General features: G+C 40.0%; 1 protein-coding gene across 1 annotated transcript in view; it reads left to right on the forward strand.

Moving 5' to 3' along the window:
• LOC140253690 (mannose-binding protein-like) overlaps positions 1 to 12,296 on the forward strand; it is a 175,890-nt gene that overhangs the window by 121,518 nt on the left and 42,076 nt on the right. The window contains 3 exon segments of the mRNA XM_072339431.1: positions 268 to 364; positions 9,755 to 9,897; positions 12,113 to 12,261. The gene's annotated coding sequence lies outside the window, so the exon portion shown is untranslated.

Consider the following 12,296-nt stretch of genomic DNA (forward strand, 5'->3'; position numbering starts at 1 on the left):
TGCTGAATCTAATCCTGTCTGAAGCTCGGTGTACTCCCAGTGCAGTTGGCATTTTGGAAGATGACGAAAGGTTCGTTTATAGTCAGATACAGAGTGAACAGAAGTTGAATCTTTTCTGGGTCTGTGAACTACTAACAACTGCCGACTCCTCTCCCTGAAATGGTCTGCCACATGATTTGCTCACAGGTGTGTTTGGGGACCCGGGGTGACCCATCTAGAAAGTCATATTTATGTAGATGTAAAATGACTTCTTTTCTTGGCTTGCAGAGTCAGCCTGTTTGGAGGCGTCGCCTGTGATGAGTGGTATCCAGAAACACAGGCTCAGTGAAGTCATGGAACAATAATGAAGGTTAACTGTCCAAAGGTAATTAGAAATCTCTCTGCTACTTTATTACCATGGAAGTCATGTTCCTTCTGAAGATGCCAAGCTTCAAGGAGGCAATTCATTAGTACAACAAGTTATATATTAGTTTACTCTCAAGTAGAATATAGTAGATAACAAAAGCAGACAGCTCGAAATGCCCTGCTTGGCGTAAGAGATGGAAGACTGTGATCCTGCACCACATGTCATATATTAGAAAAATATCTTTATTTTTTATCTCTATTTTCTAATATATATATTATCTCTATTTTCTAATATATTAGAAAATTATCTTGTAAAGATGATCATGTAATTCTTAAGTGATGTCTTTTTACATCTGCAGATGATGTTCATAAGTATATAGCACACACCTGCTTGAAGCAGCAAATGCAGTAAAGTTTGCTGAAGCTGCTGCAAGTCGGTAAAAAGAAGCAGGCGTTTGCTTTGTTAAGAGAAGCTCGGCATATCACAAATAAAAAGATACACTATACATAATGAAAATCAGGAGAGTATATTTGAAATGCCATCAAACCAGCCATGTTAACATTTGTATTGGAATGTAAGTAATTTATTGCCGGCTGTTTTTCATCCTCTGTAATACTTTTAAGATATATGGATACTTATGTCTTTAAAAGCCAAGCCCTTCAGGGTCAGGGCAGATGTGTGGAAAGGTGGGACAAGATCAGCAGTGATTGTGGAGGCTATTGTGACAGAGATGCATTTTCCAAGAACAACTACCCATGCCTTCAGTACAATAATATAGACATCTTCTTTGTATCCTGGGCATACATTGTTTTGCTTTACATAATACTAACATGGGTGGAAATTGGGCCTTCGTGAAGAATCTTCCAGTGAGAACCATAAATAGGAGGACGTGGCATTGTAGTGGTTTAAGAAACAATAGTATAGATTTCCATTCTGTAACCTCTGGCAAGCTTTCAGTTTAACACTGAGGAAACGTGCCAGTATGTTGTCCAGGGATCTGAAATTCTGTTTGGCTCCAAGGCTGGGGGAGGAGAGATGCCCTCCCACTTTAATTCTTTAAGTAGACATCAGAACTTGGAACAGTGGTCTATTTTTACCCACAGAATTTGTTGCTGTGAAACTGACAACTTAGATACCTGCTGCAGGGTGAATTAATGTAACTTTATTAGGAGAAAACAGTTTCATAGAAGGTAGAAAGCTGGATTATTGTTTTGTTTGATTTTTTTGTTCTTGTCTTTCTTTTTATTGAAGTATTTTGGAATGCAGTCTTCCATTTCTTGAACCACTTTTTCATCTGAATAAGAAGTATCGCATATTGCAAGAGTTCGTAGTTTAGCTGTAGATTTCAGGCCAACTGGATTGGCTTTTAACAAGTCAATTAGATGTTTAAAATGATCAGCATGGTGAGTTTCTTCGTGTTGTTACTGCATTTAAATAGGACTTTTGTAGAAGTTAAGAATGTGAGCGTTTGTTGCTTAGATATGCAAAGCCATCGGGATGCAGCATTTAGTTTTTGTTGGCATTGCTGATACAGTTATTAGTTAATAAAAATAGGCAGCTGTACATTTTAATGTTGTGTATTGCCAATGTTGAAGGAAGTCTCCCTCATCTTTTTTGCGCAGTGCAGATTTGAGTGATAACCATTATATAGTTCAGGGACTTACTTCATTGCTTTCTAAATAGAGATTCTGGGGACTATAGATTTAGATTACAATGTCAAATGGCCATTGTGCCTTGGGGAAATACATTCTCATTAATGGACTTGCTAATGATTCTCATTGAAGAGACTCTAATAGCATCAGATGTAAACGTTGTCGCAGCCCTCTATCATACAGATATGGAGATGCATCATTAATTCACAGGGACTGATTCTCAGAGCTGTGCAAATTATGTCTGAAGGAAATTAAATGTTGTGCACTATCAGTTTAATATCTCAGATTTCTATTTCCAATTATTAGGGTCTAAGAGTTAGGAGGAATTGAACCAAGGCAGTAGTATGGGTTATTCGAGAGAGATCGGTGGTACTTATGATGGGGAGATGTACAGTTTCTTTACGGACTCTACTCACTTGTATTTCTATTTGGAACATGCTGCAAGAGTGTTTCCGCATCTGACTCTGAAACATAAAGCAGATACAGCGTTAATCTGCTACAAGCTCTGAAACTTGGAAAGGCTAAAGGTTTTTGAGGAATTGATGAAAGGAAGTGCTACAGGTTCAAATTAGGAGAAATCCCATCGCAGTCCACATGCCCCATACTCCTACGAGTACAAATGGCAGAGAGCAAGGTCTTGTAGATCTGGAAAAGATGTAAAAATGAGGGTATTTACACCAGAGGCTGCATTTTCTTTCATGCAGGACAGCAACAAGAGAGTCACCCGTGAAATGAGATTATAACGTGGTATGATAGAAAATCACTGGCTAGAGCTGTGCTGCCAGCAGCCAGCATGGAGGCATTGTTATGGTGACTGCCCCATCTGGCATCAGTCAGGAGGAGAGTTAAGTGCCACAGCGATGCTGCTTACTGTTGGCAGAGTGAGTGAGCAGGAGCTAAGATGCATGAAAAGGAAATTATCCTCTGACTTCACCAGTAGCACAATGTGCCCAAATTTGGTGGGTTCATTTTGCTCCAGTTAGAAGGTGGGTCGCAGCTGCAGTCACGTGCCTGTGTGGTTTAACTGTCAAGCAGGCATGACCTTGTGGGCTAATCGTCTTCTAGAAATTGATTATTCTCTTATACATTTTTAAACTTGGAGACAGAAATATTGGCAAGTATTTGATGATTGTAAAAACGTGGAGGAAGAGGTGTTTCAAAGCCCTGGAATGTGTCAGTGATGCCTTTTTGTCACTCTGGAGTTTCTTTCCATGCTTCAGAATCCATTTCTGTTCTCTCAGACCAAAGCTCCCACGTAAGGGTTCAGTCGGTTCTTCTCGCTTCTCAAGAAAAACCCTGAAGAAAAGCTTTTTTCTGCTCCTTCCTCACCACATTGATGTGCACTTGAGGGTCTCACAATGCCTTTAAGTTACTGACAAACCTACAAAAGGAAACATTCTAATTACTTACCTATATTGAATAGAAGCATGCGAATATGTGAGATTGCTGCACTAAATGGCTACAAAACGCCATTTATTGCAGTTTTTCAGTGAGCCAAACTGTGTTCTTTTTCTGCAGTCTTGTGTATTGCTCTGATGTTGTTTCTGCTTTAATATTGTGCTCTGTTCTGAATCCCTGAGACTAAAGAATATTGGCTGTGAAGAATAATGGTTGCTCACTCTCAACTGTTTTAGCCTTGTCTTTTGTGGGTAGCTGTCAAGCCTTGCAGATTATTGTCAATGTAGAGAATGCACTGTCAGATGTGTAATGATTACCTGGCTTGCTGTGAAAATTTGGCCAAGGGAAACATGAGCTTTTTTGTGTGTGTGACGCGTGAACTGTACTTTCCACAAAGGTAGTTCTCCTTTTTCTCTGTCATCTGTGCTGATTTGATGTGGCTTTAATGTTGCGATCTGCGAAGCATAAAACTTGCCACCTATTCATCTCCATCTCTCTCTGTCACACTTCCCATCTGTTTAAATTTCCCCCTCAGGAAGTCACTTTCTGTTCCCATTGCAAAGTTCTCCTTATAATCCCGAAGAAGCATCTCTCTGTGCACATCACTTTCTGTGTTGATACTTCTTGTTAGCACGCGGCATCAAGTTGGCACCTCCAGATAACCTTGATAAATTAAAAATTGGCTTATCAATATTCAATCAACCTCTCTCGTTTATCCAAATGCCTGACTTCCTTTCTGTCAGAGCCGAATTTAAATGGCGCTGCAAAAGGAAATGGAATTAATATTACATATTTACCTTTTAAACAGAAATCAAATCAGTTTGCTGCTGATGTCACCTTAGATGCTGTGTTTTAGCGACAGTGAAATAAATAATAAGATACAGTGGCAGATGCAATGTTCCAAAAGGTTGCTTTTCATTACATTGTTGGTTTTGGAACATCAAGTCAATGTATTATTAGGATTATTTGGGACAGGTAGGTTTGATCCACCCAGTTCTTTCCATTGCTGTCAAGTCTTGCTGTTCATTCTGTGTCACTTTTAAATGTCCAGCTTTAAGTCATCATTTAACAAATCAACAGCTGCATAATTTCCTAAATCTGATCTCCCTTCATCTTGTGCTTTGTTGCCTTTGCAGTTTAGAAAGTCTGAAACATCCCCTCGTTAATTTCTTGTGGGAGCACCTGTCCTGGAAATTGAGGACTTACACAGTTCCCTGCCTTACTTCTGTTCTTAGTTATTTCTGATTTGGTGGTGAAGGTGAATGAGGCTCCAAAATTATTGGTGTTTCTGGTTTGTTTTCCTCATCGCCAAGTTAGTGAAGCACTTAGCTGACCACTAGCTATTCTGATGAAGTCAATCTGCCTGGTTTTCTACACTAGGATAGTTAAAATTGTCTCAGTCCTGCCAAATGCAACCTGAGATCAAGCGATTTTCCCTTTAATTTAAAGAAATCATTTAAACACAAAATCATTTGGGATTTTTTTTTTTAATAGTTGTAAAACTTGTAAGTTGAAATATCAGTTTAAAAGGAAATGATAAAACAACACCCAAAGAATAAAAAATTACATAACATATTCCCAATCTGATTTCGTTTTCAGCAGGAATTTCATTGTACCCCCTGCTCTGAGCTTTGCATCTCTCTGATTGAAAAATAAGCGAGCAAATTACACCGTTCTGATGACTTAACTGAGAAACTGTTTCAAGCAGCCAAGCGTATTCTGTATCCCTGGTCTCTTCCATCACCTTATCACACAGCCTTACAACCCAACACGGTATGGGACTTTCTGAAAGTTATAAGTTCCCGAGAAAGAATATGGATATTAGAAAATTTAAGGCTATTTTTTTGTAACTTGGTTCTTGCACTGGAACTTGCAAATATGTGCTTAGTAGCTTCTCAATCTGAGTTTAATTAACATCCCGTGCATCCATTGATTCTACAGCTGTTCCTGCATTCCGCCTCCTACCTCAGGACAGGTACTTTGAAATTAAGTATAAGAAGGATGTAATTAAATCCTGTCATGACTCAAAGATTTGTTTTATTTTAAAAGCTGAATATAATTATTGCTAATTTTAGGGGTGCACAAGAAGATGCTTAATGGCATATGAGAACTGTGGAGAAACAAAGCAAGAGGAGATGCAGCCAAGAAACTGTTAGTCAAATATCTTTGCAAGGTGTAGCGTGATCGTTTTAAGTCAATGTTCATGTCTGTTTCATCCTGGGGAATGGCAATAGTTTTTTAAGTGTGAGTATTGGGAAGCATATTGAATGGCTGGATGGTCAGGCCCAAAGAATTGTGGTCAGTGGAGTTGAATCCAGTTGGCGGCCAGCGTCCCCTAGGACTTGGTACTGAGGCCACTTCTATTTAACATGTTTATTAATGGTTTTGATGAAGGGATTGAGTGCACCCTAAGTAAGTTTGCAGACAACAGCAAGCTGGAAGGGAGTGTTGATCTGCCTTAGGGGAGAAAGGCACTGCAGAATGACCTGGAGAGTATGGAATGATAGGCCAAAGCAAACTGTATGAGTTTCAATAGGGCCAAGTGCTGGGTCCTGCATTTTGATCATAACAACCCCAGGCGACCCTACAGGCTTGGGGAGGTGTGGCTGGAAAGCTGCCTGATGGAAAGGGACCTTGGTGTGCTGATGGACAGTTGGCTGAATATGAGCCAGCAGTGTGCCCAGGTGGCCGAGAAGGCCAATGATATCCTGGCTTGTATCAGGAATGGTGTGGTGAGCAGGACTAGGGAAGTCATCCTGTACTTGGCTTTGGTGAGCCCTCACCTCGAGTACTGTGTTCAGTTTGGGGCACCTCAGTACAGAAAGGAGATGGAGGTTATGGAGCAGGTCCAGAGAAGGGCAACGAGGCTTGCGAAGGGCTTGGAGAATATGGCCTATGAGGAGAGGCTGACTGAACTCGGTTGGGTTGATTAGTCTGGGGAAAAGGAGGATGAGGGGAGACCTTAATGCTGATGTAACATAGGAATGACTTATTTAGCGTTTTTTCATCAATAACTTTGTCTCAGCTGGCTGTTTACCCTGGAATCAAAGGGCACTTTGAATTCTGTGCAAGAATGGCTTCTGTTAGTATTGAAAAAGCCTGTAGAAGCAGTGCTATCCTGCTGCTGATATTATTTCTCACCAAACACCTTTTTAGATGCAGAAGGAAAAAAAGCGCCCATCTCAGAATGCCTTATTTGTGTTCAGGGATTCTGGTGCTTCCTCAAATCACAGGGCCTAGAATGAACCTCCTGTAGATGATTTGTACTGGTTCAGCCTATCGATATGTCGGTTACACAGCTCCTGTAAGTCAGGGTTGCTCCCTAGGCGATGTTGCACTGGAAGTTGCTCGGTGTCCTCTGCTTGGTGACTCATTTCCCTGCACAGTCAGAACCAGTACTTCTGTAGAGTTTGGAATAACAGAGTAGGATGGAGTGACTGAAAGCAGCTTGCTGTAAAGAGCAGGCAAAGAGGGGCTGTGTCCTGGGATATTTTGAATAACAGCAGAGACGAAGAAAACCCAATTAGTTTTAACAGTGGCTTGAAGTAGCCAGACTGGAGCTGTATTCAAGAGGTAGGAAGCTTTGATAACGTCAGCCACCAAGTAAGTCATCCTTTAATCATGCAGCAGGAATTTCACAGAGCAGTGGTGGATTTTATGTTTGTCCCTTAAGAATGACAAAACAAACCTTAGGGTCAGCAATGGCTGGAAAGCTCTCTGAATATGAATTTGAGCAGAAAACCTCAAGTTTCTGCACAGCTCACTGTCTTGCACAGAACTAAACAGTCTGTCTGAAGAAGACTGAAGAGAATAAATATATATAAGAGAATAAATATATATATCATATATATATATCGTGTATATATATATAATTTACATATATATATATATCTGTAAATTATGAGTGTTGCCTGTCAGTTTTGAGACCCAAATATGATCTTGATAGAGAAGTATCTGTGGCATTTGAACATTACTGGCAATGCAGACTTAGGCAAAATAGTTAAGAAATTATGATCTCCTATTTGTGTAATTAGTGTGTATTTATTTTAAGGGCTTTTTAAATTATTCTTTTATTGTGTCTGTGAATTTTCTTCTGTAAACTAGAGTTCCTTCACTGTCAGTGAAGATAATGGTGGTCTGCTTCTCTCCTTAAGCAGTTCTAGGTTTTGTAAATGAATCATCATGTTTCACTGTATAATTAGGTTTTCTGTCCTGTACCTCTTCTTTTGATGGAGTATGTATAGTTGCTCTTATTCTATCCTCATATGATCTGATCTCATTGGAGAAATGGAGAAGTCATTTACTTTGGTCTAGCATCTGATAAGGATTCCTAGGCTTTTATTTCACCCAGACTAAAACTTACAAAAAGGTTTCACTGTAGTTTCTAAAGAAAATGGCCTGAGTTGAAGAAGCATTAATTCCTGTTGTACTTTTCATTCCTGCTGACATTTATGGAAGCTGATAGAATTGGTGTCCAAAAAGAGAGCTCCTAACAGAAGGGTAAAATATACCTTCTGTCTCTTTGCATAGACATAGATACGCACTTTCAGCTGGTAGATACATGTCCTTCACCTTGAAAGGCACATGTCAGACATAAATTATATACCTTTTTGTTTCTAAGTTGCCAAACGTTTATTTCCATGTTTTTTGGTGAGTCTTTGTTCCACTTCTGAGAAGAAAAACACGTGGCAGCCGACCATTTTTGTTGGGTAACCACATCTGAAAATGATACAAATTAATGAAGTTTCACAGCCTTTCACGGGCAAAGCCTGATTTATGGTTTTATTAAGATAAGATTCTACGGCCCACTGATGGAAGGTATTATCCAGTGGGATAATTTCTCTATGGAATACTGGAAAACAAATGCAGCTTAATGTTTTAATGTTTTTATTTATTTATTTATTCTGTTGTGGCTGAATTCAGATCTAAATGATCGTGCTTCTGCTTGAAGGGTTCAGAAGTGAAAACACTCTGTATACGGAGCTTCCCTCCTGAAGCTGTTTGTATTAGTTTGAACGTCAGACAGCATTAGGTTGGGTGTGAGACTTGACTGCGAGGATACTTACTAATGTATGTAAAGTCAAGCATAATTTTGTACTCATCAACTAAGAAAAAGGAAAGCTTTCTTTTATCACATTTGTCCACATCAGATTTTTCTTTATGATCATGTAGATATCTATGCCTGAAGTAAACGTCTTGTGGCTAATGATTTAAGATGCAGTCACAGGCACATATGGGAAAGCATGAAGATTTGGGGGGGATGCTCCACCAAAGTGGGATGGCAGAGGTCCTCGTGGCCCTCTCTTTTGTCTCTGAGCTCTTGCAGTGTCTCTTTTCCCCAGTGTCACTCAGCAGAGGCCGGCCCCAAGGCAGGGTGTTGCTTTTGGTGGTTAGGCAGTTCTGTGCATGCTGGGCTGGGTACTGACGTGCTGAGCACCAGCATGCACTTTGGGTCCCCCAGCTCCCTGGGGCATCCTCATGTAGCATGCAAATTTAAACACTCAACAATTTGAACTTCTTAAAGACTGATAGTTAAGTAGTGAAAATCCTCTTAACGTGTTTAGCTGATGTGGTCAGTCCATGCTGGCACAGGTTATTGGTGGCTCTTATTTTAAAATGAGAAATCTAATAACTGAAACTTCTTTCTAGGATGAGAAAAACATTTCATTGCCTTAATAATGCATTGTACGTATTTTTCCACTTTAATGATAAGGGTAGCCAAAAAGCATGAAAAAAAGCTATAATTAGTTCCAGCTACACAAGTATAAATACATATGCTGGTTAGACTTGAGGGGAAAAAAAAAAAGCCATTTGGCTCAAAATTCATTAAGATTTTCCCATTAAAAATTGAGCACCCATGAATTAGTTTGACAGAGAAAAGCTGCTGGAGCAGTTCCTCAACTTGGACTTGGTGTGCTTCCATCCTGCCTTTAGTGCAAGCACTGCTGCCAGTTATTTCGCCCAGCATCAGCCTTGGAGCCCACTGTGATTCTGATGAATTACGTGAACTTGAACTATGACTTGTGTATGAAGTCCCGCTGCATTATTACTCTGGGTCTCAGCAGAGTTTGAATATTAAGCTGCATCGCCTACTAGGCTGATTAGTTCAGGTCTGAAGCATTCCTCAAAATCAAGTTAGAGGTATTCGTAAAAGGATGGTAGGGTGACGTTAGAAAATACATAAGCTGATAGTCTGAGTGATGAAAGATGGCTGAAAGTATCATAAAGTTGTTCAAATTTAAGCAGCTCATCAGAAACATTTCCGAACTTGGAAATCAAATTCAGCTTGTGAGACCATTTCTATTCTGAGGTGTCTGAGAATGTTGAAACGAGCTGCTGCTTTTTATTCTGTTTACAGTTGACAACTGCCATAACCAGCATGGAAACACAAAGTGCAGGTGCCACTGATGCTCAAATGGATGCTGAAATGTGAATTACAGCAGCCCCGTTGAAGCAGTGACCTCCAAAGTATCATACGTCTCCAGGCCTTCTTCAGAACCAGTAATGCTGAACCTAATTTATTGTTAGATTTGCTTTGAAACAGGTACAACCTTGACTTGGGTGATCTGATTAACTGAGTTATCTGCATGTTGGATTCTTTACAGTTTGAGTAGGGAGGTGCAATACAGTATTGCTCATTTTTTTTTCTCCGGGAGATATTCGGTTCTTCTGCATATTTTGCTTTTGTTTTTAATTGAAGGCAAGCATAGTCAGAGTTTAAAGAATAATAACAATAAAAAGCTGTAGCATTGAAAAATAGTTATTTTTGAGTAGCAGTTTTTGACAGATTCTTAACCATTATTCCACGCATCTTTCACATGGTGAATTTTTCCTGCTGTTGGCTAGTTCACATTATACTACATTCTTTTCTCTATTATTTGAATGCAGCTGAGTGAGAGCTTATGATCATCATTATTGCCCAAGCTCAGTTGGATTGAAAGGTAAGAGACAGAAAGGGTAGGCATGCTAGGTCAAAAGGAGGGTGCAAAAATGGGGTGGCATTGCCATAAATACCTTAAGATTCTTGCAGGAGCCACAGAAAATGAATTAAGTTATAAAGAATATTGTGTTTCCCATGTATACCTTGGGTAAGCTCCTGCTTTGTTTCCACATCTATTTATAGTTCCTAGATTATTTGAAGTCTTGATGAAATCGTTTAGTTCCCATGGTTACCAAGCGCATTGCGTGAACTAACACAAATCTAGTGCTGTGATATATCAGCAGTTCTGTCCTTTTCTAGCAGTAATTTTCCGGTACAAATCCTCACAGGTATAGACAATAAAACTGAAGTTTATTTCTTGTCTTTGTAGTGAGCTGTATTTAGCATTATCGCTTTCTGCCTGGCTTTACTTTCCTCAAGGTATCGTGGCATTTTGGAAACATAAATAGTCTTGATCTGCATTATATTCCTTTGGGAACTGTCGGTCTGTAGGACGTACTGTTTCTGAGTAGATGAGAAACAGTTCACTAGCTGAACATCTATGGAGATCAAACAGTGGGTGTGAGCACGGCAAGGCATTGAGCTGTGCTTTTCAGCAGTGGTGGAAACAATGTGAAAGACAACTGGAATGGGCTCCCCAGGGAGGTGGTTGAGTCACCATCCCTGGATGTGTTTAAAAACCATTTGGATGTGGTGCTCAGGGGCGTGATTTAGTGGAGGGTTGTTAGTTAGGGTAGCACAGTTAGGTTGTGGTTAGGCTTGATGATCTTTAAGGTCTTTTCCAACCTGAGCAATTCTATGATTCTGTGAATCTATTCTGGATGGCCATGCAGATTTTTGCGAGAGAGATATGCAGTCTCCTGTTCAACAGTGGTAAAAATGTGCTGCTAATGGTGGCGACTGTGTTGAAAAAGTGCTTTATAGCTGAGAATTTTCTCTTTCAAATAGTGCTGTTATGCTTTTTGCATCTATCATAGCTACCATGGAAATAAATAGGAGGCATTATTTTTGGAGTGACCTACCTAATATTTACAAAGTCTGTTAGTTTTATCTGCTCCTACCAGTTTTTTTTCTGACAGTCCTTTTATGAGTACTATGTATTAATTAAATCAACTAGTAAAAGCCAACATGACAGCCATATGCATGGTAATTAGCAGGTACAGCCTGATTGCCACCAGAAGTAGTAATGTTTCAGCACTAATGGGCCATTACAGTGAGCGGGTTATGGTCTCAGCATTTCTTTTGAGTAATAATGTTGTCCTGGGCATCTCCTGCTGACAACAGCTCGAAGTGGAACCACAGCTAAAAGCAGGTAATCCTCCTGATCCGAATGTGCTTGCTAATGAAAAGCTGTTGGGGGAGAGAAGAATTTGGAGTAGCGTTAATATTTCAGACATATGTTTAAATCATCTAGGGCTTGTATTGTTCTCCACTCTAATCATGCTACTTGTTTTTAAACAAAAGCTTACAGAAATCCATTCAATTCACAGGAGAGCTCTGAAATGGTAATGCTTATGTTCCTATAAACCATTTGTTATATTACTTCAATTCATCTCCCCGTGTTATACAGGAAACACAGCAAATGAAAACGTTTCTGAAATGCCTTTTGCTCACGCTCGATTTCTGGAGGGGGAAGAAGAAAAGTAAATTGTTCGTGCAGAACAGAGACTCTCATTTCATTTTCTTGTTCTCTCCTAAGCATTGCACAGAGACCGGTAAGTGCGGTGTTAGTATTTATCAGCGGATAAAAAGCAGTTTTCTTCTCACTCCTTTTAGGCTGCCATCAGGGACTGGGAGACTGAGGCAAGCAGAGAGAAAGTCACATCTGGATGAGAAGGAGCAGCTTCTCTGCCTGCAGCCTGGTGCTGGGCCCACCCCAGTTACTTTGCAAGGGCTGTGCAGAGTGGCTTTCCAACACCCACCAAGTGCGTATGAAGTTGCTTAGGGACTTCTTGATCTT

This window comes from Excalfactoria chinensis, chromosome 6 (assembly GCF_039878825.1).
Source record: "Excalfactoria chinensis isolate bCotChi1 chromosome 6, bCotChi1.hap2, whole genome shotgun sequence".
In the NCBI taxonomy this organism is placed as follows: Eukaryota; Metazoa; Chordata; class Aves; order Galliformes; family Phasianidae; genus Excalfactoria; species Excalfactoria chinensis.